A 16,219-nucleotide genomic window follows, 5' to 3' on the forward strand; every position below is an offset into this window, starting at 1 on the left:
TGGCCTCTGCCCCTGCGACCCCTCTGACTTCCTCCTCGACCTCTTCCTCCTCCTCCTCCTTCTGTTTCCATCCCTACCAATTCTAAAGGGTGTTGGACAGATTGGGTGTTAGTTTTTAAGCAAGACTTAGTTTGTACATTAATTATAGGAGTATCACTCTCATTGTCGCTGAGAAATTCTCTGCGTCTATTATCTGAATTCTCTTGTGATTCATCTCTGTGTCTAGCATTTCTAGTCTGTACTGGATCAGATCTAATTGGGGTTGTATCCCCTTTATTACGTGTGTTTTTACTCTTCTGTTTAGGTTTAACAATTTGTTCCTCCTCATCTGATTGGTCACTTGAACCACTTCTGGAGGAATAGCCTGAGTGTTCTAGATCAGTACCCTCTGAATCACTAAAAGTGACTTTCTTCTCTTTGCTACCATGTTTTTGCTTATGACTGCCCCACCTTCTCTTGTTCCTAGAATTTCTAGTGTTTGTATGCCAAATATACACTCTGTTGTTGAGGTAATCCTCATTGTCACGATTGAATTTGCGGAGCTTGAAATTGTCAAGCTCCAATCTGAATTTATCAACACTCTCTTTTAATAGCTTGTCTAGATCGTTATATTTAGGATGGTCTACAAACTCATTTAGCTTAGATTGTATACCGGCTACGTCATCTCTTATTTTTGTCAACTGTATATCTTTATATTTAACAATGATACCCATCAAGACTTTGGAGCACTCTGAGAGTGCTACGTTCCATTCATTGACAAAATCATAGTCATCAACTTGAAAAGCAGGAAACTTATTCAGGCGTAAGCCTCTTGGTATAAGTTCTAGTAGAAGATATTTCTCTAGCGCTCTCTTATCCCACCAGATACGGTATTCCTTTATAAGAGTGTGTTCCATCAATAAAAAAATATCGCTAATGTTAAATGTCTCCTGCTGTCTTATGAAAGTGTCCTCCAAAGTGAGACTATTGGTATCCATATCAGATGGAGATTGGAGTGAAAAAAAACTCATCTTTCAACCCCTGAGTGAAAAAAGTGTGTTCTAAATTATCCCAAGGAAAAGGAATCACAATATAGTAAAGTCCTTGTATGTCCAAACAATAATCACAGTGCTATGTTATTGCCTACAGCCGAATCCAACACAGAAACAAATGCACAAATTAGTGTCAAGAAACAGAAAAATTCCTCTGTCAGTGGACTCAAGGCTGTGGCAAAATTATGTCATAGATGCTCTTGCAGAATATATAAGAGAAATATTGCAGATTCAAGGCAGTGCAGCTTAACGGTATTGCAACAAAATGACAATTCATTCAACAAACAAGCTTCATCAGCAGGTTTATCTCTCACCAAATGATGATTTAACTGGATCCAGGCCAGCCTGCTGTAGCTCTTCTGTGTCTCCTTGACAACCGTGTGCACTCCTTGTCGCGTCCAGCTACAACCCTTCTCCTTTACGGGCGCCACTCATGCAGCTCTGAATGCTGCGTTGTGTGTCTCCTAACACGCTGTAGCTCTGTCTGCTCCTGATGACGTATGCACCTTGCGCAACCACGGACTCGGTTGCGTGACCACTCTCCTGTAGCTCCAGCCGGAATCAAAACCAAATAGTAGAAAGAGAACAAAAATCCAGCGAGCCACTTTAAACGAATGGGGTAAGTTTATTGGATAAAAGAACACTAACAGAAAATCACTCAAAAAAGGCTGTGGGGTTGAAAGAAAAGCAAGTAAGTTGGAAGTAAAAAAAGTATGCCATTAATCCACAGCTTGGCCAGTCGGTCTTACGCGTTTCAGCTGGTAGGTAGCCTTAATCATAGACCATAATGAGCATCTGGTTTGCACCCTTAAATAGTCAGGTCCAATTGTAGTAAAGCGGTGCACAGCTGTGGCATACTGCATACTAATTGGCTTCAAAATGACATACAAATAAAGACATTATTACATCCTCTGACTCTTAAATTTAAGCTAAATGAATATAGCTAATATGATATACTAGTTAGGGACAAAGTGATTAGTTGCACATTGATACAAACTGCACGTGAATGAATAACATTATAACCATTATAACTGCATATAAATTTCTACAGAACTGAAATCCTCATAGTCAGTTTGTTAAACAGCAGATAGTGAAGAGTTATAATTTTGCACTAAAGAGTGAATAAAAAAGCTAGTAGCAATCTAATGATATCGCTATCTGTACATATTCTTAGGGGTTTATGCCTTCAAATAAACCAAGAATTCAAATGAATATTTGTATAGTGAATAACTAACAATACATGTTGTATTTTCAAAAACAGTATAAGCGATATTTGTATGACCCATGTGTATGAGGGGGACAATTTAAATCATTAGTTATTGTGGTGCCAATGATTTATGATATCACCAGTTGCATTGAAACCTTTTGGTCTCCTTGTTTGCAAGGTGAATATCCAGAATGCTTCTCTGTGTAGTAATCTGTCTCCTCCTCTAGGAGTGTGTAGAATACTCTCTATGACTTGCCATTTAAAGTAGATTACGGATTTATTATGTTCATAGATGAAGTGATGCACTAGATCTGACACATCTATTTCTTTATCTATGTTGTTCAGGTGTTCACGTATACGTGAGCGGGCTTCTCGTGTGGAGCACCCCACGTATTGTTTCTGGCATAATGTACATTCCACTAGGTAAATCACAAACTTTGTGCGACAGTTAGTGCAACTGTTCGAGAAAAAAAGCCTCTGTGTGGATCTGGATTGAAATCTGTCTGTGATGTTGGCATGAGTGCATGCTATGCAGTTATGAAAATGACACTTAAAGTGTCCTTTAATCAAGAGCCAGCTGCTACCTGAGTTGGTCGGTTTTTTAAGGAGGCTAGGCGCTACTATATTCCCTATAGTGCGTCCCTTCCTTGAAATAAAATTTAGACCATCCTCAACAATATCCTTAAGACTATATATATATATATATTCTTGAATGCATGTGTTTTTCTGGGTATATTTATGTTTATAATTTATTTTCCCATTCTTGATATGATATCTAAGATATATGTAGGCTGCCCATGTGAACCCGCTAAACTCTTGGTCATCTTACCTGTCAGACTTGGAGAGTCTCACCTTTGCTGTCCCCAGGTGGCACAACCACATATAAACTTCCCCTAAACCAGATTACATATCTATTTAGATAACATTGCATATTTATCCATAGTCATCTATTTTTATCCTATATCATTTTGCTATCCGACCTATAATAGCTCTTAATTATATTTTATTGAGCTTGCCTCTGGTTTTAGACAGGCTAATATGAGTACAAATAGACATATTTGTTACTATACCCAGATATCTCTGTGGGGATGCATCCATTTCAAACATATTCTGATGAATTATGGGGGCATATTTTATGTATATAGCAAGGTCAATCTAGACCACAGTTAATGCCATTAATTTTAACTTGAGTTATGCTCAGCTCACTTGGGGAACATTTAGATAAGATTCAGACTTAATTTACTGTCATATGCACCTATAGGTTCTCACCTCTACTATATCACTTATACAGCATGAATAATAATCTTCTTCACCCCTATTAACGCATAGATTTTGTTAATGGCCCCACATGCATCATTATAACATATACCCCCAGTCCTCACTCACATCTATTTTAGTATAGCCTCATTGTTATCTTTACTTGAGAGGTGATTTACTGCTGAGATATTTCATACATTTTTAGCTTTTCTTCCCCCTACAACATAATAAGCTAGGGTGCTCTACATTATTCTTATACCCTCTCCCTTGATCGACACTTACTAAGCTCAATCACACTTTGCTAGTTTAATATTCTTTAAAGCAGCTCTTATCCACTGGTTTGCTATCTCATAACTAAGATTTGATGAGATCAATTAAGCTACTATTCTCCATATTATATCAGCCCATCATTTCTAATTACCATCAGATATAATACTACTCCCATAGAACAAAACAGAGAAAAAGAGGTCCTATTGCGATCGTCCTAGTTTATTTCTCACTGTGTGTATTGGTTGGAATGCAGCTTTCGTTTCTGTTTTTTTACATATATCTCTTGTAGCAGGTTGTAGTATTACTGTTTATTCAGTTGGAATTCAAACTGTAGTGTCATATGTATTCCTAACTATCCCTCCCATACTTTAGAAAATAATGTATTACCCTATAACATTTATTCTCGCCAATAGATGTAACTCCATAATAGTTTGGACATGACGCTCATTGCTACAATATCTGTATCTCACTGTTGCTCACCTTATAATTCCCATGCATGTTAACATTATCTCAGAAATGTTCATGGACAATCCTTATTACTGGTTGCAAACTATCTAAACCTCAATAAAAAAAATTATAAAAAAAAACAAAACAAAAAAACTGTGATATATCTAACTCACAATCATTTACAACGCATCTGTTTGCCATTGCAACTACACCTAATAGGAGGGCTGCCTACACAATGATCTCAACAAGCTGCTGACACACAGAACCGCAAACCTGGAAGTTGAGCTATCTGACTTATAAATGCAGCTGTATTTGTCACCGAAATAAACACTCACACATTGTTCAGAGGTGGCAGAACTATCTACAAATACCTACATACATCACAGCTGGCACAGATTATGGTTTCAATCGACTGATGTAAAATGCTACAGAAATGCAACATGATATAGACTAAACAACTATATCAAACCAAAGTCTTTTTACCAGACACAAAATACACCCAGTGTTCAGTTATAAATGACTCCTTTTACAAGACAAATAATGATCTGAGCACAGATACAAAGCCTCCACTGCAAGAGTGCAGCACACATGGAAGACTCTGTCTTCAAAATGTTGCCAAGAAAGGTGGCCTAAGGGAATCACAATCTAAAGCCATGTCCACAGCAACTCCATCTGTTGATGCTTTTTTCAAAAAGAAGGATATTAACAAATAAAAAGCTACTAAAGTCACAGCTACACCGTCCTCATCAAGACCACCTTCCTCCTCATCAGACTCTGAATCAGAGGACTCAAGCCCTATGATATCTGTTCCAAAAGACCGAGATCAATGATATCGGCACCAGGGTGGAAAGGTTGGAAGACGAAAATACAACCACCAAAAACAACAACATCTAGAACACAATGACCAGACTTTAAGACAGTTAGAAGACAAAGTTGAAGATCTGGAAAACAGACATAGAAGAAACAACATAAGAATTTGGGGGGTTTCTGAATCTGTGGACACTGGAGATTTAAACAACTATCTTCAAACCTGTTTTTTTTAGATATCTAAGAAATTCTTCTTCACCTGAAATCAAATTGGAAAGAGCTCACAGAGCCCTGCACCCATGTCCAGCAGAGGGCGCTCCCCCGAGAGACATCATCGTTAAAATCACTAAATATCAGCTCAAAGAAGAAATAATGAAAGCTGCTAGAAACAAGTAACCTCTACAATTCGAGGAAGCTAACCTACAACTGTATGCAGACCTATCAGCTTCTACCCTGCTGAGACGAAAGGAACTTCAACCTTTAACCCATCACTTGAGAAACCTCGGGATCAACTACAGATAGAACTTTCCATTCCAACTATCATTGGACATAAAAGCAGATGCGCCACATGCACGGCGCCTTCGGAAATTTCAGAATTCTGCAAGAAACTAGAGATACCGATTCCTGAAGCACTGCCTGACCAAACCGCTGAGTCTTCAACTAAAAATATGACAACCCCACCACCACTTCCTTAAAGATCTGAGTGGTCCACTATCCAGTGGAAAAGATCCAAACATGCAGAAGCATATGGCAGATGCACTTCAGTGGGCTCACATATCTTCCTCACATGAGGATGTAATGTATGCCTTATTGTGGCGTTACCACAACCCTTATTTTCTTTTTATATCTTAATACTCTGTGTTCTTGTATTAATATATTGCCTACTGTTTCACTAACTTTAGGCCAGGATGAAATCTGATTGGATTTCAAATTGTTATTCACCCCTTTTATGATTGTATTTGCATTTGAATATGTTACTGTTATTTTTTGTTTTATTTGATTGTAAGGCACATGTACACATTTTCCAGGCTTTTCAAACAATACAAATTGAGTAAACATTCTCCCCTAGAACTACACTTGATGTTCCCCAAATCTGCACTACCAAATAACAAAAACGCAACCAACTTTCTTCAAATCCATCCTCCCCCTCATACAAGATATCACCACTGGCCAATCAATTGTACATGGAGACTTTAATCTAACACTCAACCTAAAATTAGATAGCTCCAATGATTTTATACGTATTGCAAAGACAACTATGAAGTCTCTATGGATCTGGATATAAACCCTAGGCTTACATGACCCATGGAGATATAAATTCCTGTACCAGAAGGACTATACCTTTTTCTCAGTTCCCAACAACTCCCACTCTAGAATAGACTATGTATTAGTAGACCACCTTACCCTTGCTCATGTAAAATAACCAAAAAAATCCTACATAACATGCACTAATGCACACACCCCATATAAAAGAAAAAATGTAACAGTCCCTACAAGAATATTTCAACATCAATAATACTCCATATAATACCCCAAGCAATATATGGGAGACCCATAAATGCTATGTTAGAGGAGAGCTAATAAAAATAAAAGCAGCCAAAAACAAAACAGATAGAGAAGAATACACTCACATCTCCAACGAAATTATACACCTTGACTACCTCCACAAACTACAACCCCAAGATAAAAATATTTGGTAGCAGCTATCCTTCTATAGAGAAAAGCTAAACATGCACCTACACTTAAAAGCGCAAAGGTCAGCACTTCTCCTCCAGAAAAAATACTACAAAGTTGCAAATAAACCAGGCAAGCTCCTAGCTAGAGCATTAAAAACAAAAAGAGCCTAAGCATACATCCACTCTCTCAAGAGCCCCAATGGTAAAACAGTAGAAGACACATTACGTATAGCGGATATATTTCAAACATATTATCACAATTTATATAATCTATATCCCCAACGGAATCCCCCAAACCATGCTCAAAAATGCAATAGTTACCTCTCTGACATCACTCTTCCAACAATAGCCCCTGATGACCAGAATGCTCTCGCCTCCCCTATAACCTTATAAAAACTCAATTCTAGCTATTAGATCACTAAAACCTAATAAAGCACCTGGACCTGACGGACCTGGACCCGACATTTACTACAAAACATATATCCAAAACTTAGCACCCCAACTACTACAACTCTTCCAAACAATAGACAATGGCGGGACATTTCCAGATACCATGCTTCAAGCCCTAATCACTGTAATCCCTAAACCAGGCAAATCGCAAGACCTCCCAGCAAATTACCATCCCATCTCCTTGTTGAGCGCCAATTTCAAACTATATGTGAAAATTCTTGCAAATAGACTGAACAAAATGCTCCCTAATCTAATATCATTGGATTAAGTAAGCTTTGTCCCACATCGAGAATCAAAGGATAATGCCACTAAAATCATAGACCTAATGCATCACATACAGATTGAACATATTCCCACCATACTACTCTCCATCGACGCAGAGAAAGCATTGACAGACTTAATTGGGCCTTTCTCGAATGTACCTTATATAAATTTAATTTCCCTTACTCGTTTATTCAACGCATACTGGCACTATGTACCTTTCTAACTGCACAAATCAGAGTAAACAGGATCTTAGCCAAGCAGTTCAAAATCAGAAACGGGACCTGTCAAAGAAGCCCCCTTTCACCCCTACTATTTATACTATCCCTAGAATCCCTTGCTGCTGCGATTTGCCAAAACCCATGAATCCAAGAAATTAACATCAAAAGGACAACCTACAAATTAGCCATGTTTGCTGATGACATCCTTATGACACTAACCACCCCATCCACCTCACTCCTCGAAACACTGAAAGAACTAGACAGATATGGTAAGCTATCAAACTTCTTAGTAAATATGAATAAATCAGAAGCACTACCGATTAATATATCCCCCATAGAACTTTCCGAATTCAAGAAAAAATGCACCCTTAGACAGCAAAAAGATTCTTTAAAGTACTTAGTTATCTTGCTATCCCCAGACAGTGATAAATTATTTACATTAAACTATAATAAGATCCTAACAGAATTTATTAGACTCACTTCTAATTGGTTATCTAAAAATATATCATGGCTAGGCCGAATCAGTACGGTTAAAATGACTCTTCTATCAAAGATCTTGTATCTGCTACAAACATTACCCATCCCATCCACAACTAAATACCTCCCCAAATTACAAAAAAATTATTGACTAATACATGACTGGAAATGCAAAGCACCTAGGATTAACAAAAAATGTACACCCCAAAAGATAGAGGAGTCCTTGGTGTCCCTAATCTCATACATTATAAGAGAGCCATCTCCCTACAAAGAATATGGGCATGGTGTCAGCACTCCAACAATAACCATAATAATTGGATCCAATTGAAACATGACCTATCAAACATCACACAGCTAGGCAGTGCATGTTGGAACCCTAAGACCCTAGACCTATTAAAGACTTGTGGAATTCCCACTATTAAGGAAACCATCATAGATTGCCAATTTATCCTTACACATAATAAAAGTATATCATCCCCAAATTCTCCACTCACACCAATATTAAAAAATCCCGATTTCCCCGCAGGCCTATCTTGGCCCCCTCACAAAGCTACCAAAGTACCCAAAACACTACAAAAACATTTACGGACACTATCCCGATAGCTATTCTGTTAGAAAATAACATACTAAAACCCTTACAAGAGATAAAAGAGATAGGAGACAATTTCTGCTCATCTTGGTTTAAATACCATCAAATCAACCACTTTATAGCCTTTCAGAAATACAGAGATAAAATAACAAGAGAACTTACAAACTATGAAAGACTATGTCTGAGACCCTCTATCCATACTGGAATAATATCCACCTGCTATAATCTATTCCTAAACTCAGAATCCCTTAACCTACACAAATTCGCCCTCTCATGGGAGAGAGAACTAGGAGAAACACTCCCTAACAATTCACGGAAATGTATATTCCAGAACACAGCCCACTCAGCTCACTCAGCCCTATTTCCAACCATCTCTAACAATTGTTGGCGATGCGGAGAGAAGAAAGGGGATATGCTCCACATATGGTGGTCATGCAAGGTAACACAAATCTTTTGGTCCAAGGTAATTGAACAACTTAATAGAATTCTGTCTAGTGACCAAAACCCGAACTCCCAACTATGCTTATTTAATACCCCATTAGGAATCAGATACAAAATTAGACTAGCTTTATGCCAGATACTAAACTCCGCTAAGCAATTAATAGCACTGAATTGGATAAAAGAAGCACCCTCTATGCCCTAACTAGAGAGATATTACTAAAGAGATATTACAACTTCAAATCAGGTAGCCTTGATTTCTTTAATGACATCCAATTCTACTGGGACTCATATATTAACACACCTAGATAGATGTAAATTAAATAACAAACTAATTATATGATGAAACAATTATACAATCTTCTCTTTGTAATTACCCTATTATGAAATGATTTACACATTTTGTTTTCTTTTTTTGTTGTTCTTATGTTAATGTTAATATGTTAGAAATGTATTATTATGTTATGTTCTTTACTGTTTGAGTAAACTGTACCCCAAGATCTAAAGATAATTTCCATTCCACAATGGGACTACAACAAGGCATATAACAGCAACCAAATAAAAATAAAATATTAAAATATATATATATATATATATATATATATATATATTTCCACACACATTTTTACTGATATGGAGACTAGACTTTTGAATTATGGATTGGGATTTGTTCCCTATAGAAAGTTCGACCTTTTTCAAACTATACTAGACGTAAATAAATTGGTTAGGGACCTGACTCTTAGAAAAAATTTCTCCAAAAATGCCCCTTTGGAAAATAAAGATTTGAGATTGCCTGGTGTAGGAGTTGAATCCTATAGTAATTTGACTTTTGAGGATACATGTGCCCTGATTACTTTGGAGGAACTCCATGACGAAGGCAGGGAGATAGATGATTCCCATGGCATTAGTACGAAGCCCAGTTTTAGAACCAAGTCCTTGTTTTACCCACTCCAAGCGAGAGGAAAAGCCCTAGAGGTATTTCACCAAAGGGTTGTAGAAGATTTTACTGATCTCTCTAACCTGAATGTTAAGGAGTGGGAGACTTTAGCAAATCTCCAAAAAAAATAGGGGAATGTGATTAGGCAGTCAGACAAAGGTGGGAGTGTGATCTTGATGGACAGATCTCATTATGTTGATGAGGCAATTAGGCAACTATGTGATGTGGATACTTATCTTCCCCTGTCTAGGGATCCAGCGGGTCCTTTCAACAGGGAATTGGCACACCTTTTGGATGAGGTGGTGGAGGGAGGACTCATGGATCAGAATTTGGCTAGCCACATTTTGGTTAGCAATCAAGTGACTCCTATCTTCCACCACCTCCCAAAGGTACATAAAAGCCTTACTAATGTGAGGGGGAGACCAATTGTGGCGGGCATCGGGTCATTACTTGAACCCTTGTCCAAATGGGTAGATCACTATCTAAAACCCCTAGCCCAGAAGCTCATTAGTTATATTAGGGACACCACTCATGCTTTACAGGAAATGGAGTCTGTGGTCTGGATATAGGAGTACAGTTGGTTAACAGTGGATGTGGTTTCTCTGTACTCCTCCATACCACATACGCATGGACTGTCAACCATGAGCTATTTTCTTGATCTTTATACAGATTTGTCTCAGGAAGCTAAGGTCCTGATTATCAAGATAGTCAGATTCATTTTTTTATGTTCCAGGGACGCTACTACCTCCAGAGATGTGGGACCGCCATGGGAGCAATGTCTGCTCCTTCCTTTGCCAACCTATTTATGGGTTGGTGGGTGAGGTCCTACATCTATGGAGGTAGTACCATGCCCTCAGAATTGGTCATCAGATATGTTACATACTTAGATAACCTGTTCATAGTTTGGTCTTCTGATATAAACAAGACTAGAGAGTTTGTTAACTCTCTTAACCATAACAATGTGGGTTTACAGTTCACCTTTGAGTGGCATTAGGAGAGGATCAATTTGTTTGATGTGTCCCTTAAGGGAGATGCCCTGACAGGGAAAGTCATTTCTGCTCTCTACAGTAAGCCTATTTCGGGGAATAGTTTGTTGCATGCCCGAAGCTTCCATCCAAAACATGTCTTTAAGGGCATAGCAAAGGGCCAATTTTTACGAGTCAAACACAACTATACACAGGATACTGCGTTTTGTGTGAAGAGCAGGAATCTAAAAGACAAAATAATTAAAAAGAGGTTACCCCAAACGGGTACTTGATAAAGCTTTTTTTTAAATTCAGGCTGTGAGCAGAGAAACAATATTGAAGGGTAGTTGCGGGTCATGAGTGAAGGATATGCCACAAGAACAACAGAAACTGAAATTCATCACCTCTTATTCCAATCAGTATGAACAGTATGATTTTTATGGGTGATAAGAGACTGAGAAAAACAGTTGAAAAAGTTGTATGTATGTACCTAAAAGGAATGTTACCTTAAGTAATAAGTGAAGAATAAACAAAAAATTAGGCAGATATTAAACAATCATAAATGCATGCATCATATTAGGAGTATCTATCAATATATAGAAAGAGAATAGAAGCTCAGCAAGCTCTTGGTTGTGCTTTTAATGGTACGTTTAAATGTGGCAGAAAGGTATGCACTTCTTGTGATTTTACCCATATCTCTACTTCTTTCAGATCACACATTACTGGAGAAGAGTTTTTGACCAAGGGGTGCATCAACTGTAAATGCACTTTTGTCATATATTTAGTTGATTGCACGTCATGCATAAGACAATACGTAGGCAGGAGAGGTGGCTACACGTATCCATGAGCACCTGTCCTACATCTCTGGGGAAAGAGCATGCTCTGCCCTATCTAGGCATTTTATAGAAAAACATCACAAAAATGTCTAAACATTCAGGTGGCAAGCGATAGAACAAATTAGAAAACCACCAAGAGGGGGTAACAAATTTCCTATACTCTGTAGGCAGAAGACCTATTGGATTTTCAAACTACAGAGCTTTTTGCCACAATGATTCAACTCTGAGTTTGACAATATTAACTTTTGGCAGAGATAGTGTCTTTCCATTATACCCATGTTTTCCCCTGATAATAATGACATAGATTTACTTATGGACTTTGGCACAGATTGTATGATATTTTAACATTAACATATCCATTGTATACAGGATTTCTTGCCATGTAGCTTTGATTAATGTTCCAGTCGACAGTCCTTATGTAAATTTCCTCAGATTCTAATATGAATAGTTCTCTGAATCTGCTCATGAAGCATTATCATGATTATTGTTAGGATATCTTATTAGTATATTCATAGATACTCCTTATCTGATGCATGCATTTATGATTTATGATTGTTTAATATCTGCCTAATTTCTTGTTTATTCTTCACTTATTGTTCCTTCTACCTTTGTTGAAAATGATGAAATAATTGGATAAGTTTGTAGCTCATCTAAGCTTTTTACAATAGCCACTAATGATCATGTGTATGGTCCTGATTTAGTACTTATATCCTCTTAACCATCAGTGATCATAATACAAAAATTTATTATATGGATATGTATATATGTCTTTCTAATTTGTTTAAAATAACTAAAATAATTAAGAGTGTATAGGGTTAACCATAGGCCATTTGTTTTTAACCAATCAGAGGGTGTAGTTTTTGTTTAAATAGCTGCTCCAGATGACAGCTATTAGTCTATGATTACAGTCTGCTAGACCGAAACCGGTCAGACTTTTTTGCTGCCATGGAATAACCTTCATGTTTCCTGTGATTTTTTTTAATCTGAACAATAATGTTACGCTACTTTTTATCTTCAGGCTTCTTGAGGTCTCCTTTATTTTCGCTTGTATCACATTTAGTGGATAGTGGGGTATCCACTCCTTTACAAGAAGCCTATCTGCTACTGGGAATTAATATATATTTTTTCTTACATGCTGACAAGACGCTGACGTCATGATCTGGATGGGAGCAGGTTCCTATTGGTGGATGTAAGGTCAAGTGCTAACGGGCACTGTGTGAGCATCAGGAACAAGAAGAGACCGGGAGTCCTCTCCACTACGCTTATACCACCGCTCAGTGCTGCTTACAACTAGACCGCAATGAGGAACACACGTTTGACACACTACCGGGTGGGTGAAGATTTTATGCACCCGGCTCACGCTGGTTTCTATTTTGCTCATGATTTAACCCTGCCTACTCCTCACACTGATTCCTGCCTTTGAGCGCTAGGCTGGGTAATTGGGTTGATTACCTCCCAGCAGTGCGAGTTGCAGAGCCAGCAGAGGGGGTTGAGCAGAAGGCTAAGTCTCTGAGTTATTCTGGAATTTGTATTTTCAGATGATAACCTGTTGGAGGTGTGTGACTTTTGTAGTATATGTGCATCTTTACATGTCTCACCCATTTCCACCTGGCGTCAATGTATTTAGGCTATCCTGCACCATTAAGTTTTTACATACTTTTTAACACTCATAATAACACTATCTAAAAATTGCACACAAAAGTTTTAAGGGCTCAAAAATATGAGGTCTCAAGTGCTAGAAAAAAAAGGCAGGCAAAGGGCTTTGACATAGACATACATACATATACGTATCTAAAGATGGATATGTATGTATATATTTATAAATATGAATTTATATGAGAATATATGTATTTACATGGCCGAAACGCGTAAGTCCGAGCAGTTTTACACACTATCCTATGTGTTAATCTTTCAGTTTTGAAAAAATAATAAAGAAAAATATTTGTTTACCTTGGATTAAAGCCTGGATCTACCCTTTTTCTTTCCACTATTTTAATTGTTGCAAACCCAGAGGAGTTAGCTTACAGGATCCATATATGTATTAATGTGTTATTATGTGTATATATGTATTTACAGATATATATGCACATATAAATACATTAATATAAGCATACATATTTTTCATGTTGGATATGCGCAAATTACAGTATGCGATAAGTTTTTCGTATATTACTGTATGCGATCGGGTATGCACATATTACAATTTTTTTTAAAGAACATTGGAATATGAAATATTTATATTTTCATGTTGGGTTAGCGCTATTGCAAATATGTCATGGTGATTGCGCGAGAAAATGGATGGTTTTAATCAACTTTTTTCTTCTCCATTGACTTCTAAGGGGGAATGTGAAAACACGATCAAGATTTTTGAATTTCAACTTGAAGCGTGATTTGGGTTACCAATAGCGCAAAATAAGTTGTTGTTTTTTTAACTTGTAATACGAGCACAACCCGACTAGTGCAAAGCTTAACTTTAGCTTTCGTGATCGCTAAAATAAAATATACCCCAACACTTTTAATCTAGCCCATAGTATTTAAAGTATTTAAGTAAACTAAAAACAGTTTATATAGTTATTTTATGTAAAAAGTGTTAGAGTTCAAAATCTTTATTTAGGCCATATGTGAGAAATGTATTAAGATAAAAAATCCATCGCATTTCCATTTAACCTATGTTTGCCAAATTACCTCCCCACCAATGAGGAATTACTTTTTAAATACCCATATAGCTAATGAACTCTTTTCTATCACAATTATGCACTCTTATCTAATACTGCATGTTTTTTTTAGAGCCTTTTTTGATGTTATAATCAAGTTCTATAAGCCTCACAGACAGGTTTCTAAATGTTCTACCAACATATTAAAGGTGGTGAGAGCATTCTAATAAATTAATAATGCAATTCAACTGACATTTAATTTCTTGATCTATTTCAAATTGTTTACTTATTTGACTGCTCTTGGATTCAAAGTATTTGATGTTTCCCAAACAGCGTCCACGTTTATAGAAACCTTTAAGATCATTACTGAGCCAAGTTTTTTTTAATATATTTACTTTAAAAAAAACTTCTAGTTACTTAATCTTTTATATTAGAAACTTGTTTAAAAACAATTTTAGGTCTATCATCAATAATATCAACCAAACTAGAATCTTTAAGAATATTCAAACTTTTATTTATTATCGCCTAGATTACGAGTTTTGTCAGTAAAGACCTGCGGGGCTAACGAGCCTTTTTTTTCAAGTGCACACTTTAAACAACGCTGGTATTACAAGTTTTCTGAATGGCTGCGTTTGCCTCAGAAAAGTGATCACTGAGCAAATTTAGCTCCACTTCTACCTGTAATACCAGCGTTGCTTACGGTAGAGGTAAGCTGGCTAAAACGTGCTCGTGGTCTAAAAAAAGAAAAGGAACAGAGGCGCCAAGCATGGCCTAGTAACATTCAGATCACTAGAAATTTTCCTACATCATCTTTTTAGAGATGCAGGAAAATTTCTAGTGATCTGAATGTTATATATGATTGAATTTTATTAATGCTGTCAAATGTTTTTAATTCTGTCTGTGAGGGTTCATGTTTATAGAGGTTGCTATACCAACTGATTACCAATACAGGTGTTAACACTTTTATGGTTAATTAATTGCTCCCCAGGACTAAGCCCCTTTTTTGGATTTATCCTTTATATGTAGCAAGTGTTTGTAACATTGTTTTATAGCCTGATGAAACAGCCCTGTGGTGGCTGAGAAACGCATTGCTTGATTTTAAATAAAGAACTTTTTAATATGTCACTTGCTACTATTCTTGTCCTATTTTGTGGGGGCAGAATATTTCTTTCGCTGGACTTTTATGTTCAAATTGGGATCACCTTTATCCTGCTGGCTGGAATCTGCAGTCCACTGGGCGGCTGAGAGGCCCCAGTAACGCTGATATTGCACCTGGCGGTGCTTCACCTTTTGTAAGTGCAACTTTTAAATATTCTATCCTCCTGGCCTAAACAGTACTGGGCTATGTTTTTGCCTTGTTTTATTCCAGGATTTAACCAATAGGCCATCCTAAGGATCATCTGGCTTTGGATCTCTAACTGGTGGTGACGTGAGCTGGACCACGTTTATAGTTCCAGTCTGCTACAATAGCACCATAAGGGTGCGCCCCACTTGTGAGTATATTCTATCTGTTGGTCCTGTGTGCTCTGGTGTTTTGATGTTACTAGGCCATGCTTGGCGCCTCTGTTCCTTTTCTTTTTTTAGACCACGTTACCACAGGATGACCGTCCTATGACAGAGAGCTGCCTCTACCCTTGTTGTTCTTTCAAGATCTGTTGTGGACTTTGTGTGATATCTGCATATACTCATATGCCCA

The sequence above is a fragment of the Bombina bombina genome, chromosome 4, assembly GCF_027579735.1.
Source record: "Bombina bombina isolate aBomBom1 chromosome 4, aBomBom1.pri, whole genome shotgun sequence".
Taxonomy (NCBI): domain Eukaryota; kingdom Metazoa; phylum Chordata; class Amphibia; order Anura; family Bombinatoridae; genus Bombina; species Bombina bombina.